At 39.6% G+C, this 15322-nt stretch overlaps 1 protein-coding gene across 4 annotated transcripts in view; it reads right to left on the bottom strand.

The window, feature by feature from the left end:
- The window catches only part of LOC124554143 (26S proteasome non-ATPase regulatory subunit 10-like), a 107082-nt gene extending 92527 nt beyond the window's left edge, over positions 1–14555 (bottom strand). For 3 of the 4 annotated variants that reach the window (XR_006968260.1, XR_006968261.1, XM_047128207.1), the window contains exon 1: positions 14447–14553. The gene's annotated coding sequence lies outside the window, so the exon portion shown is untranslated. Of the gene's footprint in view, positions 1–14446 lie in introns of all 4 variants that reach the window. The other variant, XM_047128208.1, reaches the window with a different exon arrangement.
- Positions 14556–15322: the final 767 nt, after the last annotated feature.

Raw genomic sequence — 15322 nt, 5'->3', positions numbered from 1 at the left:
GTACACGCTGAACTAAAGGGTACGGTTAAATCTGCTACAGCAGAAATCTTAACCGCTCCCGGTACTTCTGGTGACACTTTAACCAGTGAATTAGGTGAAATCAGACGAGCATTTAGCCACGATCTTCCGGAATGGAAAAGTCAGCTAAGCAATGATATAGATCAACTGAGACGACAAGTTACGGAATTGCAAGGTGACAATCAAAGTGAGTACTCGCTACCGCCAGAACACGATAATCGTCAATATCCCGCGAGTCAGGTACAATTCTCACCAACAGTAAATAATACGCGTGACGAAACTTCTACGTCACGTAGTCATGCCGATCAAATAACTCTCGTTGAACTAATGCGAGACGAGAGTGTGCTAAAACACAGAGTTTTTCAGCCTTTTATACCTGAAAAACGAAATATACAACCCATAGTATTTCTAAAATCATTCACAGGTGCTTTTCCGGAATCATGGAACGACAGGCAGCGGATACAGTTCATCTTAGGCTATGTACGCGGTGAAGGATCAATTTGGGGTACAGAAATAATAGACAAATGTCACACCTATGCAGATTTTGAAAAGCGTTTTTTGAATAAATTCTGGAGTTCAGGTATACAACAAAGACTCCGAAAGGAGGTTTACAACGCCGAACCTTTCAACACCAAAGGAGGTGGTTTGAGACGTTATTTTGAAAAATATCTACGTAAAATTCAGTATTGGGACACGCCCATTTCAACCAAAGATGTAATCATGATCTTAAAGTCAAAACTTCCTGTGTCAATAAGAGAGAAACTAGTTAATGTGAGTGAAGAAGACCTAGAAGCCTTTCTTTCTGTTCTTGACAATTTGGATATGATCTATGAGGATGCGCGTGCGAGTGCGCGGAATAATTATAATAACGGGCCGCCCGCTCCGCAGCAGCACATAACAAATTGGGTCAATGGAATGTCGTACCAACATAACACGGGACAACCAAATGCTCAGCCTTACGGCAATCATAACAGTTTCAACCGCCGTAATGGAAAACAATATAACAAATATCCACACCAGAATAGATACAATCCGATTTATCAAAACACACAGCAACAATACGGTAATTCACCGATAAATCACAACGGTAATTACCAGTACCAGAACAACAAGACGAATAATGGAAATCGTCACAAGGGAAAGAAATGGAACAATTATAACAGACCACAACAGTACAGTCAGCCGAGTCACTTCACTCCCTCTCACCAAAGGAATTTTGCACAGCCGAAAAATGCGACATTTTCTCACCAACCCAACCAACAGTTCAGGAACAATAGTCAAGACAATTCGTCGCATGCTTTTCCTGACCCCGCCGGTCATAATAGCCAAGGAAATCCGACCATTTTCTACACACAGGCGAACCAAGCACCAAACGCGATGTCAAATAACACGCAATCAAGAGATGCACAAGTCGTATGGGATACGAACGCAAATTTTCGACCTGGTATGTCGCAAAATACTAGTGAAGTAAAAATAACTGACATTTCAGCTCCATCCCAGTCGGAAAACCATTAGCAGCTTCTTTAGGCCTCCACGGTGAAGCTGCGGAACCAATAAGCTCTCATATCTTTAACCACTCATGCCAACCTAAGAAAAAAGGCGAATGACAAACACATTAGCAAAGTCTTATCGTATCGTATAAATGAACGAGTGCTATTAAAGACCCACTTCAAACCATCTTTGATTCATCATAAGAATCGCAAGTGGCAGCACTAGTATGAAGGACCATATATTACCTTAAGAAAGCCGCACATTGGTTGCAATCTATTAGCTGACCCTGTATCTGGACGAATAAAAGGGTTGTTTCATCACGCAGACATGAAGAAATACCGAGTCAACCATTGAAAATATCTGTTAAGTTAAGCTGCTAAAATAAAATATACACACACTATAAGTTGTCATACTATGTGTGAAGTACCAACGTATGTAAGAGCAATGCACAGGACTAACATCCTGTCGACCTGCCACAACAAGATAAGTAATTTATACGAGCACCTGAAGTAAAACACATTTATTGTAGGAGAGCAAGATTTGCCTTAGATGTAAGTTAGTTTTAAGTTAATTGAGCCATGAACGGCCACAGCCGAAAGAGCTGACAAATAAATATTATAGTAGGGACGTGCTAAGTGCCACCTGCTACCACTAGTTTTAAGTATAGCAAAGCTCTCTCCTCTTGAATGAAATAAATTAAAATGATCATTCAGACCAGAATGATTGCTCGTAGGTATAAAAAAAAATATTTATTAAGGTCGCCTACTCTAATGAGGTAAATGTTACGTTATGCATAAGGAGTGTGTGACAACAAATTTTATGAGACCACCTATGAAACGCAGCAGACAAAAGGCAGCAGCTTAGTATATAAGAATCAAGTAAGTCAATAACGATCCAGGTAGCAGGAAAGAAGTGCGCAAGTCAATTATTTTATTATAATACGGAGAAAACCGTATACGCTCATAACAATTTTACGGCACAGTGCAGCTGAAATACTTACAAAGATCATTTATAAATAAACTAATTTAGTACTAGAAATATCTATTTCAGGTCCTCGAGATACGATGATTTTTTTTTTAGAAAACCAATTTTACGATACATGGAACAGAAGATAGTTAACAGACACAGTTCACTGCTAATGCATGGTTTAAGTAATTTTAGATATGCATAGAAAATTCTTTAGAGAGCTGGATCAGACGACATTGAAACTACTGTATCGATTTAATTATACTGTTTCTCATGAAAAACTAAGGTGATAATAATTTATGTTAAGCCCATCATATCATACGTCACTAACGCTGTGTCTTCAAATCTCTTCACTCCATAAAAGTCTTTTGTGTTTTCCTCTAACCAGTATCCTTACCATCCTACCTTATCCAGTAGAGAAATGAATTTTACGAACTGGTTGCACGATTGATACATACAGGCTATACGAATGGATAGTCGTGACACATTGGTTGTCGACGGGCTATGCTTATTCTCCGCAAATTGCGAGTTCAATTAAGATTTGTTACGTGCAATTGCACGACAGGGAACAATAAGCTTACCAATTTCCCTAATAGTAGTTTGAACACGAACTGTTCATCACGTAAACGAAGCCACATTGACTATGTCTTCAAACTAACGACGTAATAGAGAGAAAATAAAAGAGCTGAACTTGAGAAAAGAGTAACTATTGTAAAAAGAAAAGAATAACAAGATTTCGAACAAAGTGTAAACCTAAAGTGCCTTGGACGCACAAACTACGAACAAGAGACACGCTTTTCGTCAGGCCTTGTAGTCACAGAGACTAAATATTTTTTTGTAAATAATTTTTAGACATGATATGTATACTAAATGTTAACTGTACTTTGTAGTAATAATGCAGTCAGTAATAAATGGACACGTATATGCTGCTGCGTGTGAACCGACCGTAGACAAGTAATTAATGGACACGTATAAAAGTGGTACGTGTAAACCTTAACATGACGATAAAATAAATGTGAACACGAATTAATAATAACGTGTGAACTGAAAAGGTGATAACTCCAAGGACACGTGTGAAATACCGCGTGTGAAGTAATGTTATAAGTACTTGTACCACGAAACCACGATGTAGAAAGCCGAAGAGTGAAAGTGAATAACTGTTGTACTTACCACAAACGGTACTGTACGCCTTTCCACGGACACATTCTTCGAAACAGCTGCGGGAGTCGCCGCATCTGGCTGCTTCCGTAATCCAGAGTCGATGAAAAACTGTGTAAAAACTCACACCACGACTAGTAGACACCAAACGCTCTGCTTCTCGCAGAATACTGCTGCTAGCGTTGTGGAACTGTCAAGTTATTATCACGTGATTGTGACCAACGGACGTAACACTGTGTACGCTGAGCGCTCAACAATAAATTGTTCTTTGCACAACGAGCGCGGATGCCAAATGTGTTTCAAATGCATTCAAAATAAAATATGATAAAGCAATGAATTAAGCACTCATGTACCTTGTGAAATTATAAAGACACTAATCGGAAGAGTCTTAAGCTCGATTTTGACAATTGCTACCGAATTTACTGACCAGGCCGAGTAATGACGAAAACGTGTCGAACCAAATAAAACCAGAAAAATAGATAAATATGAGAACTAAGCATTCCTAAGAGAATGAGACCTTATGTACATAAACAATTGTTATCCTTACCTAATCCAATTTTCTTTTAGACTAACAACGGGAGGCCGCCAATTGTGAAATTCAGATTCAATTCATACTGCGCATAATAAAAGCTCATGGCCAGAGGTGTAATGTGGCAAAGCACCAAGACGCACTTCTCAGCCGTTGTCGAGAAAATCGACAGTTAAAAGAAACCGTTGCGGTGAAATACTCTCTACGATTAATAGTTTTCTACACCGTCGTGGCGCAGCGGTAAGCGCTCGGGCTCGTAATCCTAAAGTTGCCGGATCGAATCTCGCGCCATGCAACCCTTTTTTTTAATGTTTGTCTTTTGTAATTCATATATATATATATATATATATATATATATATATATATATATATTTCCCGGCAGTCAGTTGCAACAATTATGCATATAATAAGTTCTTGAAAGTCGTTTGTCTTGGAAAAACTGGCGACTTCGAACATCATTATGTTTTCCGCAAACAAAGTTGTATTTCATAAATGTTATTAATTGTCTTCATAATGTTAACCACGTATAGTTAACGGAAGACGTAGAAACGGTATTCCGAAACGAATACGTATAGCGTAAGTCAAACGTTCGAATTACAATAGAGACCCCACGAACACAAATTTGCTGCGGCAAGTATGAAATATAAACTCCGTTACTCGCTCGTTACACTTGAAGGACAGATGTTGAATGGGCCGAAACGAGCCGCCGCATAACAGCGTAGTTGCCTGCTAACTTCGAAAGAAGGTAGATGCGGTCCCTAGCGCAACGTAAAGTACCCTCCGCCACACACCGTTGGGTGGCTTGCGGAGTAGATGTAGATGTATAACATCGTCGAAAATGAGTGCGGACGGGAGAGCTTTGGTACACCCTGTTAAAAAAACGGAAAAATGGAGGCGGTACAATTGGAGAGCGATCCGCCTTCAGCAACATGCATAAGCAATTCATTAATAGTTTATATGCCACATTACACTTCTGGCCATGAGCTTTTATTATGCGCAGTATGAATCGAATCTGAATTTCACAATTGGCGGCCTCCCCTTGTAAGTTATTAGTAAGTAAGCACATTCTAATACAGATTTTTTTTCTGTATTTTTCATGTACGAAAACATAAATGGAAGCACGGACATGTGTCAAGTGAAATAGAGACCGTCACCATACGGCTCAACATGTTGCAGAACCAGTCTTCCAGCTCCTGACCCACGACGAATTTCCAACGCAACATCACACCCCGACAACTACTCCAACTTCCATAGTGAAAGCGATGCCCTACTTTTCCTCCGCTATGAAAGTGTAATCAATTTCCCCACTCAAGTACAGTGCTATCATTTATACTCGAAGTTCTACCACTCCCAGTGCAGCTCATACCTACCCAAGTGTAGTGAAACATTTTTTTTGCAGGTCATGAAAGCCACAAATAAGTAAAGTGCTACGTATTTACTGCAAGAAATCTTCGACGAAACAACGACAAAAATATTCCTGTAATATGTCATTGTAAAACAAGAATGTCAATTTTTTTGTAACAAATTTTTTCCACGAGTGCACACAGCACCCAGACTTCCTGCGAAGTCAAGTAATTTATTTCTTTGTTATTTTTTAATATTTATTATGCCATATATAATGTATCTATGTATGTGTATCTTTGTCTTAATTTAATTATCTTTTACATAGAAATGAACATTTGTTACCCTTGTGCAATACACTACAAAGAGCACAGTTCAATTGTCATGTAGTTACCCTATGGACAAATTACTATCAATTTCAGTCGTACGAATATACTTACCTGATACTCTGTACGTTAACCACTTTGCCTGATGTAGTGTGTAAAATCTATTGTAAAGAATTTTTGCAAGTAATACTAACTTGTTTCACGATTGCAATAATATCACGACTACGCGTGAGTCGCGATGATCCTGACGGAGTCATCGCTCCTCACGCGGGAAGCAATGTCATATTATTGGATTTCACACATTTTGCATATGAGAAAAGGACAGCCATCGAGCTGTAGTTTGTAATGATACTAAGCATGACAACGCGAGAGTAAAGAAACGAAATCTGTTTATAACGTGCGCCTATACCAAGACGCGCGGCCAGCGTTTAAAAGGTACTTTTAAACACTATGAGTCGCTGGGCGCAGATATTTAAAATCATTGCCGCAGCGCTTGATAGCAAGAAGCTGCGAAACAGAAGAAAGAACAATTTATCATTTGTTAGGAAAATTCTATAGAGTCTTTATAGTTGGTTGTACTTCTGGTCGCCGATATGTTAACATGTACTTCATTACCTTTGATGTCTGGTCGTCAACTTGTTAAGACGTGTTGTGTAGCACCGCTACAAGTTATATTTCATTTAGTGTGAAAAACCACGTTATCACCAAGAAAAAAAAAACCGCTTTTGTAATCCTCGTGACGATAAAAAATACTTACGCGCACGCCAGGACATTTAATTTTTACAAAATATCACACATAGAAAAGCAGCGATTGTTGGACTGCTCCATGTATGAGAAAAACATAAAAATGTAAGTTCTGTATTCATTGTAAATTTGTTAATGTTTATAGTTTAACGCCTTTGTTCTTTGAGAATATATTGATGCTTCACTGTACAGAAAATCTATGCTTATTCTTTTCTTTAAATTAACCACAAATAATGTTTATGTTTAAATGAACTTTGTTACAGGTTCGCTCTTTATCGCGGTGTCTCGATTGTATTTGGGAGACCATTAATGTGTTCAATTTCCGATCTGACAACTTTTTTTTACAACATTTCACTGTTTTGCATTCCTTTCCAATTTTTTTATTATTATTCAAATAGGTCCCTTAGGTAATTTCATTGAAGAGTCTGATTGCGTGAAAGCAATCCAGGTTAAGAGGTCATTTGAAAAACTATTTTCGCGCAATCAATCTGTACGTCTCCTGAACACAATCGAGAACCGACGCATCGGCGATCATTCATTAATTTTTCTTTCTTTCCAAGTTGTACCAAAAAACGGCCAAGGAGAACTGCCGTGAGTACGCAATCTAGTGTTAAAGGTTGCATTCCTTATCTTGTCGGCAAACATTGCCATAAATTATCATCATCAATGTTATATTTGGTTAAATGTGAAAAGCAAAAAAAAAAAAAAACCCTTTTAACGCTAGAGGGTCCAACAACCCTCCCCCCCCCCCCCCCCCCCACACCTAGGCTTCCATGTTATAGAAAATTTCCCTTAGTAGGATTTCGTATTTCTCATTTCTACAACAATGCAATTTAGTTTCTTGTTGGTTGGTATTCTTGATATTTACAAAAATCGCTTTACTTTCAGAGGAGGTTTAGGGTTGGTTAGTGTTGTTTAACGTCCCGTCGACAGCGAGGTCATTAGAGACGGAGCGCAAGCTCGGCTGAGGGAAGGACGGGGAAGGAAGTCGGCCGTGCCCTTTCAAAGGAACCATCCCGGCATTTGCCTGAAACGATTTAGGGAAATCACGGAAAACCTAAATCAGGATGGCTGGAGACGGGATTGAACCGTCGTCCTCCCGAATGCGAGTCCAGTATGCTAACCACTGCGCCACCTCGCTCGGTACTTTCAGAGGAAGTGATTGTTGATGTCAGTCAGCTTTTATTTATCTTGTAAACTTGCAGTGAGTTAGTGCACCTCCCAACACGTAGGCCTCCAGTAACTTTGGTGTCCTACACAGCAAAAGCAAAACGAAGTAAAAACTTACTGATGTTGTCAACAATGCACCAAGATAAAGGCACTGTTGGAGGAGTGAAGAATAAAACCGAGATAAATGCATATTATAATTCCACTAAAGGTGGAATTGACACCATTGATCAAATGGCGCGTATGTACACATGCAAGAGGGGAACTTAGAGATGGCCTCTATTTTACTCTCTCATCGACATTTATGCTATCAATGAAACCACCATATTCATCCAGCAACATCGAAGATGGAATGAAAAGAAACACAACAAACAGAAACTTTATCTTCTACAAGCTGGGATGGAACTAGTGAAATTCGAGCGAGGTGGCGCAGTAGTTAGACACTGGACTCGCATTCGGGAGGACGACGGTTCAATCCCGCGTCCGGCCATCTTGATTTAGGTTTTCCGTGATTTCCCTAAATCACTCCAGGCAAATGCCGGGATGGTTCCTCTGAAAGGGCACGGCCGACTTCCTTCCCCATCCTTCCCTAATCCGATGAGACCGATGACCACGCTGTCTGGTCTCCTTCCTCAAAACCAACCAACCAACTAGTGAAATTGCAAGTAGAAGAAAGAAGTGCCAATGCAAGAAGGTTATCTAACCAAATTGTTCAATCAATGGAGACTGTTCTACAAAAGAAAATCAAAGCAGTGACAACAAAAGCACGTCAGCCTCCTGCAGGGAAAGGTCAGTGCCATATTTGTGTAAGAAAAGCTGAAACAAAGAAGCAGAAGTACAACAATCTAAGTAAACCAAAACAGAATTGTGGACAGTGTCATAAACATGTGTGTAACACACATTCAGAAAAAATTGTGAAGTGTGTCTCTTGCCTTGAAGTTGAGGACTCAAGAGTAGTCTATTGTATATGAACACATCTGTATTTCGTATTGTAACATGTCAATTTTTTATTCACTCAATCCAATATTTATAACAATTCACAACATGGTTAAACCGATGCCTTAGTTAAAATACATAAACCATTTTGAAAGTTGTAATTTTTCGTCAGTAAATTTATTTAATACCTGTGGGCTCGCCGAACCCCTCCCCCCCCCCCCTCCCCCTTATGCATCCAAGTTAGAAAAAAAGGCTTGGGTGACCTAGGGTTAATATTAACCAAACTAAACAGCATATTTGCTTACATTTCACGTTAAAGCATCTCTCAATAGCGTGCTATCACTCCATTATTTCACAGGTATTAATAACCAGCATAAAAATAAACAACTGCTAAACGAAAAGGCAGACGATGCAAGTCGGTGATCTTCGGATCGCGACTAACTTGGAGGGCCGGTGAAGTGGTTCGGCTGTAGGATCAGATCTGGTTCCGCGGTGTCGGGGAAGAGTCGTCTTGTCTGCCGTTGTCGGTGTCAGTTAAGCCTTTATTAGCAATGTGTGATTATTTGGACATGTACTTGAGAACAGTCCGACAGTAATTACGGAAATACGGAGTTCATTACTTTGTTGAAGAATGGAAATTATTTGTGACTCTGAAGTGGAATCTAATAGTGCAGTTTTTCATGTTCTGCTAGTAAAATCCGAGTGGCATCCCGTATAAACACACTAATTGGAAATTTAATTGTTTCTAACATACCGCGGGACTGCTCCGGTCGCAGGTTCGAATCCTGCCTCGGGCATGGGTGTGTGTGATGTCCTTAGGTTAGTTAGGTTTAAGTAGATCTAAGTTCTAGGGGACTTATGACCTAAGATGTTGAGTCCCATAGTGCTCAGAGCCATTTGAACCATTTTTTTTTTTTTTTTTTTTTTTTTGTTTCTAACATATCAGTTCCTCGCTAAGAATTTCTTACAGCCTCAAGATATGGGATTCAGGACCCATGTACTGTTCTCTGCGCAGGGGACAAACAGACCACGCGTTTCTAATTACTGCACGTTTTGTTCACGGCTCCTTTCTCGGATTTTTTATTTTATAGAATTTTACTGTAAGAGTGAATTTCTTATTTTTCGGCTATCGCATGGAATGGCTTTTTTCTAAGAGGAGTAAGCTGTCTGCAGCTGGTCTAAATTTTGATGCATGGGTCTAAGAGCTGCTATATGATATAGGCGAAGAGGTAAACGGGAACGATTGCGATACCTTATATAGTTCTGATGCTGATCCTGGTTTTGTGGTAGCTGATGATCGCCATGAAACAGAGAGTAATACTGGTGAAGAAAATAAGCTGTTGAGAGAAAGGCCTGGTGTGATCTGTACTACAGACAATTCCTCAGAGCAAACTCACTACTTTTATGGAAAAAATGATTTCAAGTGGGGTTGTTCTGAGGCTGTTACAGTAAGAAATCCACCGCAGCATAGACATTCTGATAAGGATAATGCCAGGACTAAAAGCCACGATTCGAATTTTGGGACAAAGGCGTTCTAAATCTCAAATATTTCTGGAACTTATTTCATGCAGAAATATTAAGAGCATACCACGTGATGGAATGGAGAAGATGAAAAGGTGTATTAAGTGTCCCGGGTCCAAGAAAAGAAAAACGGCGTACAAATGCACCAAAACGCGTCAACCAATTTACCTGCAGTATCATAGAAAGATATGCTTAGATTACGCGAAAGTATTGTGATTTAATATTTTCAGTTCATTTGGTCACTGTTTCCGTTTTCATTTTCTATAATTTTTCATTTATTTTCGAGAATGTTGTAACAATGTTATCAGACATTTGAAGACTGCACATATCCATGATGTTTCGCGTTCATTTACAGAATAATTTACTTGTAATACGAATAAGATGATTATTTACTTAATTTTCGACAGCTAATGTGGACTTACATGATTAAAAGTTTTACGTGGTCTGATAACTACATATTTTATACTTGTTACATTTGAGCAATTTTTCAAGTTCAGGGTTAAGCAAAACTGAGTTGCTCTTTATACATTAATTACAATTGTTAGGTGAATGTAATAAATACCACAATCCTTAAAATCCCAATACCGACTTTCAGTCACCCGGTATATCATACTCTTTTTCACGCTGGCCCGGCGACTCAACGGCATAAGTGCGGGAGTGAATCTGTGCGTTGACGTTCGAATTGTGCGTGATGTCGATTATGAGTGGTGTTAGGTTACACTCTAAGGACACTCTGTATAAAGTGTATAATTTTCTAAAAGCGCAAGAAAACTGTCAGGAAAAGGTGTGTGATTTTTTTGAGATAGGCGCAAAAATCAACGGCAGAATCAATTCTCGGTAAGAACAGTGCAACGCATCTCTGACGAAGCTAATAAAAGTGTAATCGAAAATAAAGATGCCCTACGGCCAAGCTTTTTCTCTCCAAAACAAGGAAAAAAAAAACATTACACGCCAAAAACCTGTCAAGCGTTAGACGATGCCCAGAAAGACGTAATCCGTCACTCAGTTCAAAAATTTGTTAGTTATTGTGAATACTCAATATTTAAAAAACTTAAAAGCTGTTTCAAAACCTACAATAGACTATGCAGGAGGTATTATTTCTTTGTATAAAACTTCAAGAAAACTTGGATTTAGATATCGAAAAGCTAATGACGGACGGAGATTTTTGATGGATAGAAAAGATAGTCGCAAAACCTAATTTTTAAGGAGAGTGCATGAGATAATGCATGAAGGCACTATTACGAGGCTAATTCCAAAAGTAAGGTCTCCTATTTTTTTTATAAGTTCATAGACCTGTTTATTTCTACAATGGTTTACACCAGTTTACAGCTTGAACATTTATCTACACTATTGGCCATTAATATTGCTACACCAAGAAGAAATGCAGATGATAAACGGGTATTCATTGGACAAATATATTATACTAGAACTGACATGTGATTACATTTTCACGCAATTTGGGTGCATAGATCCCGAGAAATCAGTACCCAGAACAACCACCTCTGGCCGTAATAAGGCCCTGAAACGGAAAAACTTTAAGCCATCTGCACATACGCGCCTTTGCTTGAAGCACTTCGAGGAGAAGTGTTTTGATAGGTTAGTTATTGAAACTTCCTGGCAGATTAAAACTGTGTGCCCGACCGAGACTCGAACTCGGGACCTTTGCCTTTCGCGAAAGGCAAAGGCAAAGGTCCCGAGTTCGAGCCTCGGTCGGGCACACAGTTTTAATCTGCCAGGAAGTTTCATATCAGCGCACACTCCGCTGCAGAGTGAAAATCTCATTCAGGTTAGTTATTATTTACAATGTATATTTATAATTTATATTTACAGTGTCTGTCATTTTTAAACCTGATGTTTTCATAGTGCTAAGACTGGAGGGAATTGGCTTAAGTAGTGATGCTATCCCGACACTTTTTTATTTTCCAGAGCATATGAAATCGAAGAGGCCTAAGCTCCGTAAATCACACACTAGAAGGCGTTCGTTAGATGATGCCTCGTCTTCTGAAATCTGTGCTTCCAATGCCTGTAAGTCTGAATGTTGTTAGAATGTGTGTGATAACTGCGAGTTAGTAAAATATTGTATTAGAATAGAACTGTAGCACGTTACGTTAAGTGCCATTTTTTTCTACCTTCTAATTCTATTAAATAAATGTAGACTCCAAAATTATTTTCTGAAACTTCAAAGTCTCAAAAAAAAAAAAAAAATTGTTCAAATGGCTCTGAGCACTATGGGACTTAACATCTAAGGTCATCAGTCCCCTAGAACTTAGAACTACTTAAACCTAACTAACCTAAGGACATCACACACATCCATGCCCGAGGCAGGATTCGAACCTGCAACCGTAGCGGTCACGCAGTTCCAGACTGAAGCGCCTTTAACCGCTTGGCCACACCGGCCGGCTTCAAAGTCTCACCTTGCATCTAAAATATCATTTTTTTAAACTGATAGTTCAAACTTTTGTAAAAATAGTGGGAACTGAACCTTTGAAGTGCACCTAAAACTGATACTCTAAAATGGACCTGCTCCTAAAGTCGACAATTTTGGCACATATAGTTGACATTATTCCCATATCCCATTTCCTTTTATAAGTGACTAGAGCTCAAAACGTGGCGAATCCAATGTTTAGAGTTTTGACACGAGCCCACTCTTACTGTTTAAAAGAATTTTAACGACACTTTACTTTAATTGATAGTTTATAGTAATTTCGTCCCGCTGCCCACCAGAGTGGCGTTCGATGTATTCGTTAGATTTCCATTCTTCAACAAAGTAATGAACTCCGTATTTCCGTAATTACTGTCGGACTGTTCTCAAGTACATGAACAAATCCAGGTCAAATGTGGTTCTGGCATAATTTTTCGCAAACAAAAAAGTAATTTTTGTTGGAAGCTGTGATATTCGCTATTTTTGGCTTCATTAAAACAGCAAATAGTTAATACTTTCAGCCAGAAGGCAAATACTTGTTTATAAAGAATGATTAATGTATAACAAGGCGTCGCATAGTGACGGTGGAATTTCCTAAATACTGTAATTCGTTCTCTTTGGGCGGCAATATAAACAGAAAAATACGGATAGATATGCGATCCTTCACTATTTTGTTCGCTGGAGAACAAATGAAGCCTTGAGCGCAAAACACTTGTACTGTTTTTCTTAAGTAAGACGGACGCAGATTTGTGGCAGTCTGATCTAACTTTTACTAAATGTATAAAAACGTGTTACGTCTAAGTTTGAGTGAAGTGTAAAAAAAATAACCGTTATAACTTAACGTGATGACGCACGAGCAACCAAAGAGGACAATGGCTATCTAAATAAAAGAGCGCTCAATGGACATGAAACGGACATAAAAATCTATCGTCATTGTAGTACTAAGCTTAAGGTACGATATATGTTTTAGTTATAATAAATATTTGTCCTGGGAATACTGAATCATTTAGCAGTGCTCATTCCTATCATCTCCTCAGTATTATTTTCATTTTAATTATTCATTATGCTAATATTACAGGCACCAAGATCAGCAGTCCAATGTGCGTGTCACATTGATAAAAAGAAAACTGTTTTATTGTCTTCTTGCATCTGCTTTAATATTGAATTTCCCTTTTGTGTGATGTTACAGTTGTTTTGCGCCCTTAAGAACTTTCTGGTCCCTTAGGAAATTGTTTTGTCATAACAATAACTTCACAACCGGGTAGGATCGTATCTACGATCATGAAGTAATTAGAAAGACGATAATGCAATTTCTTAATCAATAGCACGCTAGTTGTGACTGCCTCAAGCCACGCGAAACTGCAAGTAAAAAACTATTCACATCTCATAACGCAATATTTTATGACAATGGTCAACCCATCATTCTTACGCCAATTGTGATTGATAAAACAGTAAGCGAAATCTCAAACTCCAACGTTTCAATTGAATAACAACATCACTTTTATTTTGTTACATCACAAAGCGTTTGGCAGTCAATTGAGAAATGTGGGGAAAATACGATACAAACATAGGATGGCAGACCGCTGATTTGAAATCCCGCCACGTTTTGCCAACAGTCACGTGGTTTATGTTGGCGCCACACCAGCCCCATTGATTCTGCACAGCAAGGCCAGTCTACTAGTATCTATAGTCGAAGGTCGTACGAGAGGTCCGCAGAAAGCGACTGCGGCACATCTACGGAGCAGCGAACTTCACAGATGGGTCCAGAACAACGCGGCAATATTCGCAGCGCTCGAAATTGCAGTGCGGGCCAGCCGTTCGTCTTACCTTCGTGTAGTATCCCACGGGAAGCTAGTACGCGGCTAGGTTTAGCGCTGTCGACAGCCCAGCTTCTCCGCGCCACACAAACAGCTGACGCACGCAGCCACGCTGCCCCCTCCCCCCCCGCCCCGCCGAGCCCGTAACCCCCCGCCCCACCGAGCCCGTAGCCCTGACGTCATGAGGCGGCGTTGCCAGCTCGGCTCACAGCGTGCGCGATAAAGGGCAGATTCGGCACGTAGCGTTCGCGTGCAATAGAGGTGGGCCAAACGGTTATTCTGGAGTAACCGTTATCACAGTTCCAGTAATTCTTTGATAACCGTTATTTTTAACGGTTATTAATAACTGTCAAGTTATTTTTCGCTAGCGAATATTGTAGAGGTGGGCCAAACGGTTATTCTGGACTAACCGTTATCACAGTTCCAGTTATTCTTTGTTAACCGTTATTTTTAATGGTTATTAATAACTGTCAAGTTATTTTTCGCTAGCGAATACTGAATGCTCCGACGGGGCTACAGTTAAATAACGACATAGTTGGAATCCATCAGTTTAGTCATCAGTATAACTGCGAGTAGTGTGAAATGGCAGGAATGTCGTATGAATCGTGTTTACCTAATTAACTCTGGGTACATTTTAGTTTGATGTTAGAACGATTGGCTCAAATAGCTCTGAGCACTATGGGACTTAACTGCTGTGGTCATTAGTCCCCTAGAACTTAGAACTACTTAAACCTAACTAACCTAAGGACATCACAAACATCCATGCCCGAGGCAGGATTCGAACCTGCGACCGTACGGTCGCGCGGTTCCAGACTGTAGCGCCTAGAACCGCTCGGCCACTCCGGCCGGCGTTAGAACGATTATTAGTGTTTCATATCATACGTAT

Source organism: Schistocerca americana, chromosome 11, assembly GCF_021461395.2.
Source record: "Schistocerca americana isolate TAMUIC-IGC-003095 chromosome 11, iqSchAmer2.1, whole genome shotgun sequence".
In the NCBI taxonomy this organism is placed as follows: domain Eukaryota; kingdom Metazoa; phylum Arthropoda; class Insecta; order Orthoptera; family Acrididae; genus Schistocerca; species Schistocerca americana.
This window is presented reverse-complemented; position numbering and strand designations above follow the sequence as displayed.